Genomic DNA, 18,990 nt, shown 5'->3' with positions numbered 1-18,990 from the left:
TGAGTTGGTTATTTCTGGGATAGATGAATGTTTTTGTTTTGGTGTTTTGCAGCCTTGCTAACTCTCATATTAGTACAAATAACATGTCAAGTATGTCTTGTTCCTTGGAAACTCATACTGTACCTCTCTTTCTATGCTATCATCTTATTGTTGACCAAGAATTCCAACATGTTGCTGTACAAGAGAAGAACTTTGATTATAAGCACCTTTGCCTTATTCCTAAATTTAAAAGAATGTCTCAAGTTTTAGCATTAGCGGTAATTTTCATTATAGATTTTGATTAAAAATAAATAAATAAAAAAGCCCATCTCAGAGTCTATTTCCCTGTTTATTAAATAGTCACACCAGTCCTCTTATGTGTATGGTTTGCATGGTTTATCATTTTCCATCCATCACATTCAACTTACCTGTGTTTCTATATTCAAAATTTGTCTCTTGTAGGCAGCATATAGTAAGGTCCTATTATTATTCAATCCACCCCACCTTTCCCTTCCTTTTAATTGGAGTGTTTAGATAATTACCATTTGATGTGTAACAACTGATGTGGTTGGATTTGAGTATACCATTTTATTCTTTGTGGTCTTTTTGCCCCATTTGTTCTGTGGTTGTTGTCATTGTTGTTCCACTGTTTCCCTTTCCCTGGCTTCTTTTGGCTTAAAATTTTATTTATCCCTAATATACATATTTTTAGTTTAGCTTTCTTTGTCATACCTAACCTTCACGAACTATGTGGAGTTAGTATTTATCACTTCACACAAAATGTAGAAAGCTTAGAGACAAGTAGATTCTTTTCTTCTACCAACCATTATGTAATAGTTGTCATGCACATATATGTTAAAACTTGCAAGGCAATATTATATATTTTTAATAATTTACATTAATTTTAAGAGCTTAAGAAGAAAAATGCTTAGTATTTTATATTTCTCTAAATATTCACAATTACTGTTGGGCTTCCCTCATTCTCAAAGATCCAAATTGCCCACTAGCACTATTTCCTTTCAGCCTGAAGAATCCCTTTAGCATCTTTGTATATAGCCGGGCTGCTTGCAGTTGATTTATTTAGTTTTCCTTCATCTGAAAATGTTCTCATTTTTCATTTACATAAGAATAATATTTCCATTAGATATAGATTTCTGTGTTTTTATTTTCTTCTTTTAAAATGTTTCACTGTTTCAACTGACAGTGTTATTTCACTGTCATTCAGTGGTTCTGATAAGAAAACCCATGGCCATTTGAATAATTATTCCCATGTGTTATGCATTCTGTCATTTTTCTTTTGCTGCTTTCAATGTTTTTTATGTTTTTGTCACTTTTATGATATGTTTAGGAGTGATTTTCTTTGAATTTATTCTGTTGTTGTTCACTGTTATTTATAGAACACACCATAGCAACAGTGAATACATGTTCTTCTGAAGTTTGCATTTAACATTTACCAATATAAATCCCATTTTGGGACACAAACTTTAAGAAATTTAAAAGAATAGAAATCATGCAGTGTGCATTTTATGCAATAGTAAGAGATTTAAGTTAAAAACCAGTAACAGAAAGATAACTGGAAAATTCCTAATTATTTCACATTTGAATAAAAATTTCTAAATATGACATGGGTCAAAAAGGAATTCTCAAAATAAGTTTAAAAATATTTTGAAGTTAATGAAAATAAAAGTGCAAAATATCATGTACAGAATTTAGGTTAAGCATTGCTTAGATGAAATTTTATGGAGGAATTTTTTCTTCTTTTTCTTCTTCTTCTTTTAGAAAAGAGGAAATACTCAAATCAATTATTTAAGCCTTCATTTTAAGAAACTAGAGAAACAATAGAAGATTAAATCCTAAACAAGTAGAAGGAATAAATTTAAAAGTTGAGATGAAATAAATTAAAACAGAGAAAGAATAGAGAAAATCAGTGAAACTGATTTTTGAAAAAAAAAAGTACAATTAAAAAATCTCTAGCCAGACTGAGCAAGCAAATAAAGAGAAAAGACACAATTAACCAATATCAGAATTAAAAGAGGGAACATAATGCAGACCACACAGACATTAAAAGTATAAGAAGATGTGCTAATTTCCTACTGTGATAAATTACCACAAATTTATTAGCTTGAAACAATAGGAATTGACATATCTAGAGGCCAGAAGCCCTAAAATCAGTGTCAAGCAGATTATATTCCTTCTGGGGATTCTAAGGAAGCATCTATTCCCTTACTTTTTCTGCCTTCTAGTAGCTGCCTGCTTTCCTTTGGCATCTCCCTCCATTTTCATATTGCCTTCTATCCCTCTGCTTTTATCATCACATCACCTCTAATTCTGACTCTCTTGCCTCCCTCTCTCTCTTTTGAGAGCCTTTAAGATTACACTGGGCCCATCTGGATAATTCAGAATAACCTCCTCCTCTCAAAATCCTTAATTTAACCACACTGGTAAAGTAAATTTTTCCTTGTTAAGGTAGCATATTCACAGAGTCTGAGAATTAGGATGCGGACATTTGGGGAGGGGGGCATTATTCTGTCCATTAAATAAGAGATTCCACAAACAACTCTGCATCCATATTCAACAAATAGTATTAATTTTGCAAAAGATGCAAATTATGAAAACTTAGATGACATAGATAACCTGAATAGTCTCACATCTACTAAAAAAAAAATGGAATTTCTAGTAAAATTCTTTCTATCAAGTAACTTCAGGACTAGATGTTTTCAATGGAGAAATCTTTCAAGCATTTAAGAAAAAATAATTCCACATCTTCATGCAATACTTTTCAGAAAAATTAAAAAGGAGGGAATACTTTCCAACAAATTTTATGAGGTTAGCAATTCATTAATATCAAAATCCACACAGGAACCACAAGAATAGAAAAAAAAAACTATAGAGCAATAATACTCATGAACATAGACTCAAAAATCTTTAGTAAAATGTTAATATATCTATTCTAGTAACATATAAAAAGAATAATCTTGAAAAAGAGTTTCACATGAATGTAATTCAACATGTTAACAGAAGAAAATGATATGATCATCTTAATAGATGCAGATGGATTTGGAAAAATTTAATATTCACTCAAAAAAAAGCAAAGCTCATATCCAGCATTATATTAAAACTTAAGGCAATAAAAAGAAATAAAATTCATCCAGATTAGAGAGGAAGAAATAAAACTATTTCAGTTCACATATGATATTGTCTACAAAGAAAATCCATAAATCTAGAATAAATTTACAGAAGCTGTATGTGAAGTTTGCAAGTTTGCAGGCTACAAAGTGATATTAAAAAATCAACTGCATTTGTACAGACTAGCAATAAAGCACTGAATCCAAAATGTAAAACAAATATCATTGACAAAGTACCAAAAATAAAATACTTGGGCATAAATTGAACAAAATTCCTATGTGATCTGTATACTGAAAACTAGAAAACACTAATGGAAGACAACCAACAAGGCCTAAATACGGAGACACGTTAATGGATTTTTAAGATTCAATATAGTTATATTCAATGTAATTCTAGTCAAAATCCCAGCAGCTTTTGTTTTTTATTTTAAATCTCAGGCTTCCCTGGTGGTGCAGTGGTTGAGAATCCACCTGCCAATGCAGGGGACACGGGTTCGAGCCCTGGTCTGGGAAGATCCCACATGCCGCGGAGCAACTGGGCCCATGAGCCACAACTACTGAGCCTGCGCGTCTGTAGCCTGTGCTCCGCAACAAGAGAGGCCGCGATAGTGAGAGGCTCGCGCACCGCAACGAAGAGTGGCCCCCGCTCGCTGCAACTAGAGAAAGCCCTCGCACAGAAACGAAGACCCAACACAGCCAAAAATAAATAAATAAATAAATAAATTTATATTTTAAATCTCGTACAAATTTCTACAGAAAGGCAAAACAATTTTTAAAAATTTGAAGGACTCACAATAAACTTCTTAAAGGCTCACATAAAGCTATACTAATCAAGACAGTACTGAGGTTTGAATTAAAGTATTTCCTTCTACAGAGTATTTGGCTTTGTTTCTGTCTTGGACTTGATGGTACCACCAATCAGAATTTCTTTATAATTTTTAGTTTGGGTTTTCAGATCATTAAGGAAAGTGGATTTTAACCCCAAATCCAAAATGCAAATTTGTAGTTCAAAAGTTTCACAGAAATGTGTTTTCCTGCTCCTCCCAGAGCCAAACCTGGGACATGCATGCATCCCCACTGTCTAGCTCCTCTCACTGAGGGTTTTGTGCCTTTGGAGTCTTAGCTCCACTTCTATGCCCCAAACTTTCAATCTGCTCATAGCCTTGATTTTGTTATTTGACCCCTTTATCTTTACTTGGTAAATCCCAGTCTCTAGATAGTCTGAGATTAGTAGATAAACTCAGGACAAATGCTGTTTTTGGAATCACTTTATCCCTATGGATTCATGAGTTTTAGAAAAAAAACAGCTTCTGAAAAACTGCATTAATTTTGCATCATCTCAAGTTTAAATATATACATTACAGTAATTCTAAGAAAGTTATACTAGAGAGGTTTCACTATATTTCCAGTTAATTACATTACTGGGAGTGGAAGTCCAAACCCTTACTTTTTAGGAAAGATATAATTCCTCTAACGCATACGATGTAAGGGGAGAGGTAGGAATCTGTGTGTGTGTCTCTGTGTGTGTGTGTGTGTGTGTGTGTGTGTGTGTGTAAAATAATCTTCAATAGTTTTCTATCTTGTATTCTAAAAATCAGGTTACATTAATTTATTGTTGACTTGGGACATGGATTTTACATTCTATAAAGTAATTTTAACAATATTTTTGCCTATTAAATGTTAAATAAAGGTGACAGAATAATCTTAACTATTGTTCATCAAAGCAGTTTCTTTTTATTTTTTTAAATTGCTTATTAACCCTTCAATAAAATCAGGCAGTTGGAATACAAAATTCTCTATTCCTGAATTGAGTTTTATTTTAAAAAATTTTATACTTAGAAAATACTGCTTATAAATATTATTTTTGAAAATTGCCTCATGTAATGCTAATGAAGCGTACGGAATGTTTTTATTCATTCAAGTAATAGGGAAAAGAAATGAATGTGTCATTTGAAACAAAATGTGTCATTTTATCAAACATAAATGTGTGAAATTTTTAATGCTGTTTTATTTTTTGAAGACATGTATTCCTGTTTTAGAAAAAAATTAATGTAATATAATTTTAGCATGAAAAGAAGAGTTGCTCATTAATAGGGATTTATATCAGAGAAAGAGGTGCTTAGGAGTGGTAAAATACTTTGGGAGGAGCAATGGATTAGCTAGGGTACTTATCTTGAAATTTAGTTCACACATGAAGCATACCTCGTTTACTTGTACATTTATCTGGACCAGTGATGGACTCAGTTTGACAGGCATCATATAATTCACAGTCAACAAAATCTAGAAATAGGCTTTTTTCAACATGAAATGATGTTGTAACATATTAAAATAGCACATATTTACAGCTTGTTTGACAAATGTTTTATATCTCAAATTATTTATTTTCAAATATAAGAAATACATATATTTTTAAAGCAAGATGTTATTTATAGTATACTAAGTGCTGTACCTTTGCTCTTGTATACTTTCAAGTTCTGTAAAGTCCTCAAGTTTGGTATGACATTCAGACGAGTCTCTGTCATCCAAGGTCAAAGCTTTGAGTTCAGAGCTTGAGGAAATAGCAGTTCCTCATCGCTTCCAACTTCATCCAGGACTTCTTGGTTCTTTGGCTACTTTTTGTCATTCAGCACTCACTGGTTTGCTTCTTACATTCAGACTACATCTCCTCTTGCTCCTCCATTGGATTATCTTTTCCATCTTCTCCATAAATAGAGGCATTCCTGAAATTCTCACTCCTTTTGATTCCTATTCCCTTGATTGTTTCTAATATCACATTTTGGAAGATACTCCCCCCATGTCCATATATTTATATCTATCAATAAAATTTACCTAACCAGACTAGTGTCTTCTTAAACTTAGAGGATTCAAACTAAACTCCCCACCTTCCTTTCAAAATTTGTTCCACTTTACTGTTCCTAATCTTTGTTCATTATTTCATGTCCATGAGCCTATTCTGGATATATTAATCAAAAGTAATATCACTTCATCCTGAACCTAATCAACACTTAATGAAAGAATCATTTTGCACTCCTGTCATTTCTCCTATTAACTTTAAGCTTCATATTATGGGAACTATTTACATCCACATCACCTAGAAGAGTAGCTTGAATGCAGAAGAGATGAATTAAAATGTGTATCTTTTAGGAAGGAACCCTTGCTTATGAAAGGTTATTGTAGTTGTTTCTGAATTGTGTGCTTTCTGACCCTTTTGTAGAATTGTTGATTGTTTCAGATGCTTTTCAGTAAAAAAAGAAAACATCATAGCTGTAGTGAAACAACTCATAGGAAAATTTAAACTAACAAAGAATATCAGTGTTATCTCCAAGTCTGACCCCACCTCTCCTGTTCTTTCTTTTTATGTTAGTATGGCTAAATACTAAATCTTGGTACTTAGCAACAAAATACAGGAGCTCAACCTGCATTATATTCTGGAGTCCTGTATTCTCATTCCAGCTTGGCTGCTAACAAGCTACGTGGCCTGGAGCAGTCATCCTGCTCTGTGCCTGGTTGTCCTATCTTTAAAATAAGGGGTTGGGCTATATTATCTCTCAATTGTATTCACACTCAAAATTACACAATTATTTTTAATTATTAAAAGCCATATTTAAATTTCCAGCTTATATCAAATCTCTTAGGAGTTCATCTAAAACTATAACCAAAAACTCTACAATATAGTAAATTCAAGGAATCTCTTCTATCAGGGTACAAGACAGAGTGGTTTACCATAGTCACAGTGAAAGCTGCAACCCTTCTCCAGTTAGGTGGAAGCCACCAAATAACCTGATCTTGCTCAGCCATGGCCAGTGCTGACTCAGGTCTTAATACAGCTAGCAAGTATCAATGCACATGTAAGTTATGATTTAGATCTAGTACAACCATTAAATGCCTTTGAAAGTGATGACTAAGAGCCATTTCAAGAGGCCAATGCAATTCATTCTTGGAAGAGCTTACAAAGCAAAATGTAACGTCCTTTACTTTCAGTCTTTATTGAAACTGAGTTTTAAATCTATGTACAATTAGAACCAAGCCTTTGATTTTTCTTATAACAATAGCCTGTATAGAGATTTATTTAGTGCTATCTATGTAGAGATCAGAAGATTTTTAGATAAAAACATTTCTATATTCATTGCAAGCTCTCCAAACTTCCTTTACAAAATGTTGTGTACACTCTGCTGTAAGATGCCAGGTTTGGGAGAGTGTGAAACATATCCTGACAGTTTAATTGAAATAACTATTGAGCATGAAGGAAAAACACTTGTTGCAAAGGGAAATAAACAACAACAAAAAATCCTTGTTGAATTTTTTAGACAAACTAGAGAAAATCAGAAGGACTCTTTACTCAATGATATTGAATTAATGCATCATATGGGAGAACTGTTATCAGAATTTAGGCATCAAGAATTATTGCTGAACTACTGTCTTTTATTAGGCCCTGGGCCCTGATCCTTTGCCTGACTCATCAGACTGTTATGAGAATCCACCGAGATATAAGAATATAAACCACACACACTCAAAACACTAGTCATAAAATATCAGCTGTCATTTGGGAGACATACAGAAATCAGAAGACTTCAAATAAGAATCTGAATGCCTATTTCTTTAGAAAATCTAGAGTGTCAAGAGACTGTGTTTCCTTTTCCCTTCATGGCAAAACTATACTGGAGCTGAGAAGCTAGGTCAACACTTTAGTATATATTTTTCATCATGCCATACTATCAACCACAGGCCAGCTTTACCCGTTTACCACTGGACCCTTATATATTTATTTGCTCATGTGATGCTCAGGATAGGTACTCTTGGGAATTTTAATTATTTAAAGGCTTATCAAATTGCAGGTATCTTAAAATATTTGAAAATAACCTTATATATACCCATGTCACTTTTAAAATCCTCACAGTTGATCAAGCTAGAAGTTTTTACTATGGGTTCACTGATTCCATTCTCTTTTATCACTTAGGGGTCCTTATATTTCCAGGATATAAAGAGCATGTATGTGAGGGAGCAACATATGTATTAAAATTAATGTTAGTAAATCGTCATCAAGTAAAAGGAAAAAAATGTTCAAAAATTCACTCTAGAAGATATATATCTTTCACATAGATCTTGACTTTAATACTCACATTTGATTTTACATTAAAACATTAAACAGACAATTGCAAATTCCTACCATCCTGTCTCTGTTGCATGTGTGTACCCTGCCTTATTTTCTGATTTAATTAAGTATACCAAACTCAGCTCTTGAAAGTAGAAGTGAATGGTGGAACAAAAGGATCCTTTCAGAATATGAGAAAAGAAAGGACAGAATAGTTGTGACTATAATATATGGCTATGATATGGACCCTTGAAATGATGTATACTTCTCATTTGACTAATTTTAATGAGTTTGATTGTAGTGTACCAACTTGCTTAGAAGCCAGTAAGAGGCTTAAAAAATATGTTTTTGAAACCGAAGAATATGTATTACAGGATATCATTTGAGTTCAAAAAGAAAATTATATAGATGTATGTATTTTCTTGGCTGAAAGTGAATAAAGCCTTTTTCTTTTAATATATTAAAAGTAAATTTTTAAGAAAATAAAATTTAAAAGAAAGCTTTCTGATCATGGCTAATAAAATAATTATTATGAATGAAAGAGAGAAACAATAAATGCTATTTGCACATAATTTATATTTGGAAAGTAAATTTCTTTTCCCCTTATCTCTATTAACAATGAGACTGCTAGAAGAATACAATTTTTAAAAAATGTTTTGAGACAGATCATTACACTAAGGTATTATAGGCTTAATGAGTGTTTGAGCTATTCTGACTTGAATTTTTATTTTAAGCTGTTTTTCTGTGATGTCTTGAAAAGACAAACCAGAGGCAATATTCTTTACAGTTACTTCGATTGGCTGTGTGTGTGTGCGTGCACGCTTCTTGAATGATGGCTGGTGGGTTTCATTACTTTGGGAGATTATCAGCTATTCACGCTTCAAATATGCCTTTAGTCCCGTTAACTCTCACTTCTCTAGCCCTTCAATTATGCCTATGCTTGACCTTTTTGCTGAATCTCCTATTTTTCTTTTGCTCTTTTATGTGTTTCCCTTCCCTTTGTCTTTCTAGACCTAGATACATCATACTGACTTATCTTACAGCTCTTCAATTCTTAGTTCAGCTCTGTCAAATTTGCTGTTAAACTAATCAATGAAGTTCTTAATTTAAGATATTGAATTTTTTTGTAGATTTTTCAAATTGCTTCTTTTTTTACAATTCCAAATTGTATGGCAAAAATTTCCATCCTGTCTTTTAGGTTCTTCCACATATTAATCATATTGATTTTATAGCTTGTTTGATAATTCCATCATTTGAATCTCTTGAGGACCTGTTTCTATTATCTGTTTTTTCTGTCTCCCCTTCTCTGTCTTCCATCATCACTTGCCTTCTATTATGACTAGCTATTTTATATTGGATCGCAAGCATTGTGCATAAAAAAATGTAAAGCTAACTTGAGTATCTGGATGATGACATTTTCCCCACAGAATGTATGCTTTTGCTTCTGGCATTCAGCTAGCAGAGGAGTTCCATCAATTCAGGATCCTTATAAGCCAATTAGAAGTTTAGATGATTGCAAGCTGGGCCACAGTTAGTGCTGGTCTAGTTGTAGCTTATTCTTTCTTCTAGAGAAGCCCTCTTTGGTATTCCAATCAGAAGACCGGGATGTTGAATAGAGTCCTGCCTCCTTAAATTTCCCTAAACTTCTATTTTGGTCCCTCAGTCTCATAAGATGGGTAAAAACTCTGCTTAACACCTCAGTCTCCTAGACATCATTTTCATAATTGGTAGAAGTCTCTGGAATAAAAACGCTTCTGGAATAAAAGTGAAATAAAAATGGCCAGGCTCATATTCTAGATCTTCCCTTTGTTCCTGATCTCCTCCCTATAACTCCACACTGCCTTGGAAAGATTAATTGTCTGAATTGCCTGGTGGAGTTTCTCTGCTAATTATTTTTTAGTGTTTTGTTTAACATGAAGTAAATAAAAAACACCCAGCATTGGAGCATGTTAACCAACACCAACATTTTTCTCAAATTCTTTCTCTTCCATAAACATGCAAATATAATCATCTAAATAAATTTTCAGCTATTGCAGTACAATTAGTTAAAACTAAAGATATATTAATGAAGATTAATTTTAAAAATAAGACCAATGTAAACCTTTTATAGATCAAATGAAAAATGCTTTTTAACAAGTGTGTCTTTGGAGATAAATTAATCTCTTAAAAGCAGCTCCTTAAAATAGGACAAAACAAATTCTAATGTTAATTATTTTCTTAATGAACACTGAAGGAAAATGTTTGCCTAAATTTGAACACACAGATGCATATTTTAAGCCAAAGATATATTAATAGAATAATATATTAATAGACTAACTGGTGGAGGTAGTAGAATGCAGAATTGACAATAGAGAAAATTCAATCAATACATTATATAGATATAAAAGTACTATCACAATATATATTAGATATAAGAAAATAAACATGGAACTTTAATATGGGAACAAAAGAAAATATTGTGGAAGACAGAACAAAAATCATGGCATTTATATGCAAATGTATTATAGAATACATTTTCACTTGGTAGAATAAGTTCTGATTTTAGAAATTAAACTCTCATTGAACTCGAATTAAAATGATCATTGGAAGATCCATGTCTATACATCATTTGTTCTTTCATAATATATTAAACTATGATTTTATAGGTATGAGTAGATAAAAACAGACATAATACAATTACAAATCAGAGTAGCTCCAAGTTCTCAATGTTAACAAGATAAAAATGCAATACAACTGCACTTTTAAAATATCTTGGAGAGGGAAAATTCTGAACCAAGGAAACTTACTTTGGTAAAGAAAAATTAAAAAGTCATTTATTTGAGACGTCTCAAGTATTTGAGTATATACAAGGTAGAAGTTTTCATTAAGCAATTTCTGGATAGTGTTTTCAGTTATTCAGATGAATAGTTAAAAGCATATTGCTGCTTAGCTTTGAGATGTGATATTTTCTAATATTGTAACAAATAATATTAAATATTAACAAAAGATAACTCTTTTTTTATAATTATTGAATGAATATGCGATGCAGAATTTAAATAGAAGAAAAACCCCATAAAGGAGAGAGGTACTAGATTTGGTGTTAAATTAACAGAGATGGGAAATGTAGGTAAAGGAGAGACTCATTGAAGCCCAAAAGGGTACAACTATTTGCCCCTCTTAAATAAAGTAAAATCCAAATTTATTATGTTCGATTATGTGAGACTAGGCAAACACAGAAACTAGTATAAATTATTGGAAGTTTAAACTGTATTCACCTTACCAACTGATTTAAAAGATAAAAGGAAATCAAATACAATGCTTACCTAAAACCCAATAAAATGAAGTTACAGCAAAACATTAATATTAAAAAAAATTAGGATGACAAAACCTGTAACTGATTGGTTGCAAACGTAACCAATAAAACTGTAGATATAAAAATTGTCCAAATTCCATCATTAAAAGTCAAAAAGGCTATATACATTTAAAAGGATGACCTTTTGTACTTGGGGCAACATAGCCTTGCAAAATCTCAGAATGTTTTATCATAGATCATTAGACAAATAAATACCATACTCAAACATAAGGAAAGTGAGAACCATAAAACTTGTTATATGGTATAGAACTCAACATTAAAGCCACTAAAAAATTAATAATATACTATATTTTGGCAAAAACGAAAAAAAAATTGGACAAAAAAATAGAAAAGTGAAACTCCTGAAACAAATAGGATTATAATTACAAATTGACAGATATAAAATTGTAAAATATTTAGATTCTTCATTATCTACATTTGTTAGGTAAAATGGAAAAGAAACTAAGAAAGATATAAAGAATGTAAACATAATTAAAAAATCAGAATTTGTAGGTTTAAATTGGATTTTATGTTCTTCCAAATGAAGATATTCATATTTTCAGCTGTCCATAACTGTCCATAACATTAAAGCTACATTAGACCTCAAACTGTGTTTGCTAGATAAACTACAGGACACCAGTTAAATTTGAATTTTAGATAAACTGAATAATTTTAAGCTACATCCATATATGGGACACAACTTATACCAAAAAATGTGTTGTTTAGCTGAAAGTCATATTACTGAGTAATCTGTATTTCTATTTGCAATATCTGGCAATCCAGCTTTAACAAAATAACACTTGCTACATACGAGCAGACTTTTACATCTAATGACAATATAAAAATAAAAATAAGAAATCAAATAATCAAACAAATCAAATCAATATTAATTGAAAATTAAGAAATACTCTCTTAAAATTCAATTGACTAAAGGAAGAATACATTGAGAAAAAACACAATTAAGAGATTACTTCTAAATGAGAATTTAAAAACAGCTTGTTACAGTCTTTGCTATACAAAGTGCAGTCCACAGAATAGTAGAATCACCATGACACTGAAGTTTGTTAGATATGCAGAACCTTAGGCCGAATCTCAGACAGGTAAACCAGTATCTGCATTTAATGCGATTCCCAGATGTTTCATGGACATAGGTAAGTTTGAAAACACTGATCTAGATAACATAGTCAATTTATACTTACTTAAATAAATTAAATCTTCAAAGATTTTAATTATCAGAAAAAACTTATTTTCAAGTTAAGTTTGTTTTTAAAAAGCAACATAAAAATAAAGTAAAATTTGAAGAGGAACAAATATAATGCATACCTAATTCCAATCATTTTTAAAGACTAATCATTAATGATTTAAAAATCTAATAACAAGGGACTTTAAAAATAGAACAGTATAAAATTATGTCAAATAATAGTAAGGCAATTATATTTTAGAAATAAAAATTGGATAAAATAGCCCATTGATATAATTTAATGTAATATATAATATGTATAACTTTATCATATATTTTAACTGAAAGATAATGAAAATTATATGCTGAGAAATCTGAAATTTTCTTCCCTCTTTTCTTCCTTTTCCTTCTCTTTAGTTTCATTTCCCTGTCCTTTACTTTTTTTGCCTCTCTATCTTTAATATTTTTCCCTTCCTTTCCTTTTACTAACTTCCAATGAAAAGAAAAAAATATAAAAGGTCTACTCAAAGGCTATAGAATTTAAAAGGATGATTTAGAGAGAATTTTAAAGATGATATGTGACATTTCAAATGCAGATTAAAAATATTATTGCAATTTTGAGCAAGTAAAATAGAAGAATTTTTTTTTCTTTTTTTCTTTTTTTAATGAGAAGACCACGAACTCCCGTTGATGAGAGGTAGGAAATGAAATGTCAGAACACATGAAGGAAATACAAACACAGTTACATCTTTCTCTGGTTCTTTTACACCATCAAGAAAACACTGACCTGAGCATATTGTAGAGAAATTAATCACCATTTCCATATTATGTCCTTTTTCAACAGACAGTGAATCACAGGCAGGAAACCTATTCAGGTTTAACTCTCACTGAAACCAAAATGGTGCAAACTTGATTCTATTTAAAACGTCTGAATATGGTGATTCCCCTTGCAGGCTTTCCCTTGACTAGGAGCAAAAGGTCAGAGTGACCAAACATATTCAGAGGAAGTTGAGTCGCTCGTAAAGTAGAAGAGGAAAGAGAAAACTGAGAGAAAAAATAAAAACTTTTGCAAAAAATATGATCTCATATGGGTAGGAGCCATGTTGTAAAATAGGGCTTGAGCTGAAATCATTTCTTATTTCTCAACCATAATCATTCACACATGCTGGTTGAGATAAAACAGTGTTTAACTGCTACACAGAAACCACCAGTGCTGATTTTTCTAGGCATTAAAAACAAAAACACACTTAGATGTTTTCTAGATCTTTTCATATACTTCAGACAATGCTAATATTTAAATCCTTTCTCAATAGTCTCCCCCAAACACCTTTTATTCTACATTCTTGTTAAGCACAAATGAAAGAGAAAGGAAATTCTGCTTACTGGAAATGGGTTACAAATCAAAATAGCTTTCACAACCCTAAGGCTATGTACAAAGAAGACAACTCAATATGCAGTTATGACTGAATTCATTGGTCTCTTTACTCAATGGAAAATGCAAAGTGCAAATCTCATAGGCAAAATAAGGCATATCTATTATCTAATTTTATCTGTAACACCACTTTGGAAGAGATATTAATCTCTTTCAACTTCAGTTTTCTAACTACTAAAAGTGGGATAATAATATTTTCAGTTGCACAGAGTTGTTATGAGTATTTAATGAGGTAAGTAAAAACCTATGTAAAGTGCTTAGGCTATCATATGTGTAAAGTAAATTTTTTACTTTTAGTAACAGTTTGATTAATGATTTTAATAAATTTAATTTAAATTATTAAAATCCCCCAAATACATGAAAGTTAAAAGAACATTATCACTCTTTGAATTCCTATTGTTCAAAATAAACCACTTCAAAAAATCTAGGTGTATTTGAGTTTTATCATTATGTATTTTTTAATAAAAGTAATATATGCTCATTATACAAAATTCAAACAATATAGAATGGAAAATATAATAATAAAATAAAAGCAATATATATCACAGTAGAGAAATTGGCACTATTTACTTGAGATGAACTTTATTACAAAGAGATGGAGATAGAAGCTCCCATGTTTAGAAAAAGGTTGGTTGAGTTTAAAATCTAGGTCAGCCAATATCTGAGTCTAAGGTTTGTCTTTAAAGAAAGTTTATTCTCAGTTTGTGATTTCTGACGAAATGTGGTATTATACTTCCAAGTTGTGCTTTTTATTTTTATTTTACACTGCAACATAGCTATTGATAGCACTGATGCCAATCACTGCATTTGGCTTATAGCCCATTATTTTCGATTACATGAGTTGCTTTACTTTATGTCTTAATAAAAGACCTTTTACATCTTTAAATTCCTATTTTCTTCTTATAGACAACAAGCCTGATACTCCTAAAATTTAAACACTTTCTGAATCACTTCATTTTAACCATCCAATATAAATATTAGTCACCAAGCCAAGAGTGTGCCTCATTTTATCTTGTATTCGGTACTATGGATGATGCCTTCTCAACATTATATATAATAGAAAGAAACACGTACATTTCCCCAAATCCTATATTGTAATAGATATTCCTGCTTTGTTATGCTTCGATAAAACCTGTGGAATTACTCTGAACATTTCTAGAGATTTTAGAATCTCTCTTATTTCTTGGCCAAAGTGTCACAATGTCGTAACTTTTACGATTAAATTAGCCGTGGATTTTCTGCAGATGCCATGTTCTGAACAGAAACAAGAGAAGAGATTGATCTGATTAGGCTGTTTTGTAAACTCATCACAGCTCAACAAGTTTGACCAAAAGTCATGAAAATGGTTGAAACCATAATCTAATACTACTATACATATATATACACAAATATATATAACTAAATTACTATCATGATATATATATCTCATGTAGTAGCTGTTAGATTATATATTACATATGTATGTATAATGTTTATACACATATAATGTTTTATGTAATTATTGTATACATATGTGTGTGTATATATATATATATATATATATCTCCTTGGTCATCTTATATATGTCCATAATCATACTGTAGGCTTTAGAAATATAAGGCATCTAAAAGTAAACCAATCAATTTCTCTCACTGTAAATTTAAGACAACTGAGGTCCAAAGAAGCACTTTCCATATGGTCAAGGGCACAACTAGGATAGACAGTTAATGGCACAACTAGAATAAACATCAGTGGATATCTTGACATCTAACCAAGCATTCCTCCTCTCACTCTTGGTTTACTGACCTAACTTCTCATTTTCCTTCCTTATTTTTAGACCCAGGCAAAACTTCTCTTAATCAATATTTATTTATTGATTTACACCACGAACTGTGCTAGTGCTATTTTCTCATGTAGTTCTAGTTATTGAGATTTTTTCATCCTATTAAAGAATTATTGTATATTACTTTCAAACCAACCCCACATGGGTTTTTAATATTTCTTCACTAACAAAATTCCGTGAAGATATAGAAGTCATTTTTGCTAAAGATAATCAACAATTTATTTGAATTGGACAAAAGGATAAACTCTGATGCCAAAACTGAGTTGGATTTTTGCCAAAGTTCCATTGTTTTTGATTTTGACATCCTTTAGTAAATATTACATAATATACCTATGATGCCATCCAAAGCACAGGAAAAATATGCTAAAATGCTGAGATTATGATTAACCTCTATATCCAAAACTTTACTCCATTGTCCTGCACTTTTTACCCCTCAAGATTGAGAGTATCAAAGAAAAGGGGAGATTGTAACTGAGCAGGACCCCAAGGGGTCTTCTCAGGACAGACACACCCATGTCCTCCGCTTGTCTCTTGTTTGTACAAAAACTTTAGCCTTCTAAGGCCTTTCCCAAGTTCCAAAGAACAAATTTAATCAAAGAAGAAAATGCAGAAACAATGGAAAATAGTCAAGCAAGACAAAATAATAGTTTAGCCACTAAACAAAATCAAGGACTTTTACCTCCTCCTCAAGGGCTATAGATAGTATTCTGAGCCATATCCTTGAGCTATTTTGCAGATACAGAAATCTCCACCAGGTGGAAGTAGTAAACAGTATGCTGACCATAAGCAGCTAGACCCAGACCCATTGGAACCAGAAGGCTGATGACCTTGACTGCCAATTACCTCACTACCAACCAATCAGAAGAATGTCTATAAGCTGATCTCACACCCCACAACCCTCTCCCTCACCTTTTCCTGAAAGCCATCTAGGAGTTCTGTCTTTTGAGCATTAGCCACCTGTACTTCTTGCTTGGCCTTGCAATAAACGCTGCACATTCCTTCACCACAACCCCGTGTCAGACACTTTGGCAAAAGTGCATATTATTAAAATTACTGTCATCGTCATCATTATCATCACCATCATCACCAATAGCAGAGGCATCAAACATGATCATGTATGTACCTCCTCTGGACTCAATGATGTTTTATCTTCAGGAATACCTCCTAATGAAAGGTTTGATTTATGGTAAACTCAGCAAATTTCAGCTTAAGTTTTGGTAACATCAGTGAATGTAGAATTGGGAAGAGAGATACACACTTGAGTCTTGTGAACCATTATGAGCTGGCTCCAGCAAAACACAGTATATACATTATAACTTGACTGTAAATATTATATCAACTTATATAAATATTTAATTCTTTTTCATGCTCTACATAAGAATGATTTGAACTGATTCTTAAAGTCCTTTCAATACACAAATTTAGATCCTGAAAAGAGAAGGTGGTATGCTCTCCCACATTGTATCTGCTAAGTTGAGGGGCTTTGCATAGTAAGATGTAAGTAAAGTTTATTTATTGTCATGAGAAATAGGTACTGTTTCACTGTTAGGTATAAGCTATAATATGAACCCTGAATGTCTGTCAATTAGATGTTCCTTTAAAGGTAGTAGGGGTGAATAGAAACATAAAGGAACCTGTAAGAAATGACGAATTAAGATACAAATGGCCCTGTATTTAATTCACATAATAAGAATGTACCCTCCAAAATATGCTCAATAAGCAAAAATCCCCCCAGAAAACAAATTTCTCTCTGATTCAAAATTTTTTTCTTCGTGCATGTATGGGAGATACTGCAGTCAATAGTGACTTTGCTTTCAATTCCATAGAATACTGTCGGCTTTGAGTTGATATTGTTAGAACAATAGTTAGCAAAGTGCAGTTTTTGGTCCTCAGATTTCACTGAGACACTTTCAGGCAGTCCAAGAAAATTCTTTTTTTAACAATACTAAGAGAGTATTTGCTTTCATTTGTAGGTATTTGTACTGATGGTATAAAAGCAGTGGTGTGTAGATAGCTTATGTCTTAACACAACTCAAGGCAGTGGTGCCAAAATGTACAAAATGTCATAACTTTACCTGCTACACACACATGGAAAAAAAATACTTGTTTTCACCTAAGAATATCTTTGATAATTATTAATTTTATTAAATATTTACTTTGAGAACATGTCTTTTTAATATTCTAAGTGATGAAATGGGAAGTACATACAACAATAAAGCACTTCTGCTGCCCACCCAAGAAATTGTTTGAGTTGTGAGCTGAACTAACCACTTTATTGTTGTTGATAAATACCATTTAACTTAAAAGAATGACTGAAAAACTACTGTTATTTAAAATTTTGTGCTTAGGAAATATTTTCTCAAAAATGAAGGAATACTACTTGTTACTTCAAGGAAAACAAACAGCTAAACTATGTGTTGCCAATGATTTAATTTCAGGGGAAAATTTGAATTTTGGAAAATTTTTATCTACCATCATGAGCACCATTGCTTCTTAAGATGTGAAAAATTTTCTGATGAGCTAAATGATATTAGCATATGATTTTTAAATTTTGTTTTCCTAAAATGTATCAACTTTTGGGAAGTTTACATTGCCCAGTAAAACAATATTTTTCAAATGACCAATGATTTCACACACACACACAAAATCTATTTTAAGTCCGAGACATATTAATGGAATTTAACAGAATATGAGTTCATTGATATGATTTCACATTCCAAATAGCAACTAACCATTAAGAAACTGCCATTTATCAAGGTTTGATATAACATCAAATTAGACTGTCTGCAACTATCTGACAAGGTTACTAAAATACTCCTCCATTTTCCAACTATTTACATATATATATACGTATGTGTGAGTTTATATTTTCTTCATATACTTGAACCAAAACAAAATGTCACAGCAGGATGAATGCTGAAGCAGTATGAGTATCCAGATGTCTTAAATTAAGCCATACATGAAAGAGATATGTCAACATGTGAAACAATGTCATTATTCTCATAAAAGTATTTTTGTTGTTTATTATT

This window comes from Balaenoptera borealis (genome assembly GCF_965194805.1).
Source record: "Balaenoptera borealis genome assembly, chromosome: 10".
Classification (NCBI taxonomy): Eukaryota; Metazoa; Chordata; class Mammalia; order Artiodactyla; family Balaenopteridae; genus Balaenoptera; species Balaenoptera borealis.
The sequence above is the reverse complement of the archived record's forward strand: the minus strand, read 5'-3'. Positions refer to the sequence as shown.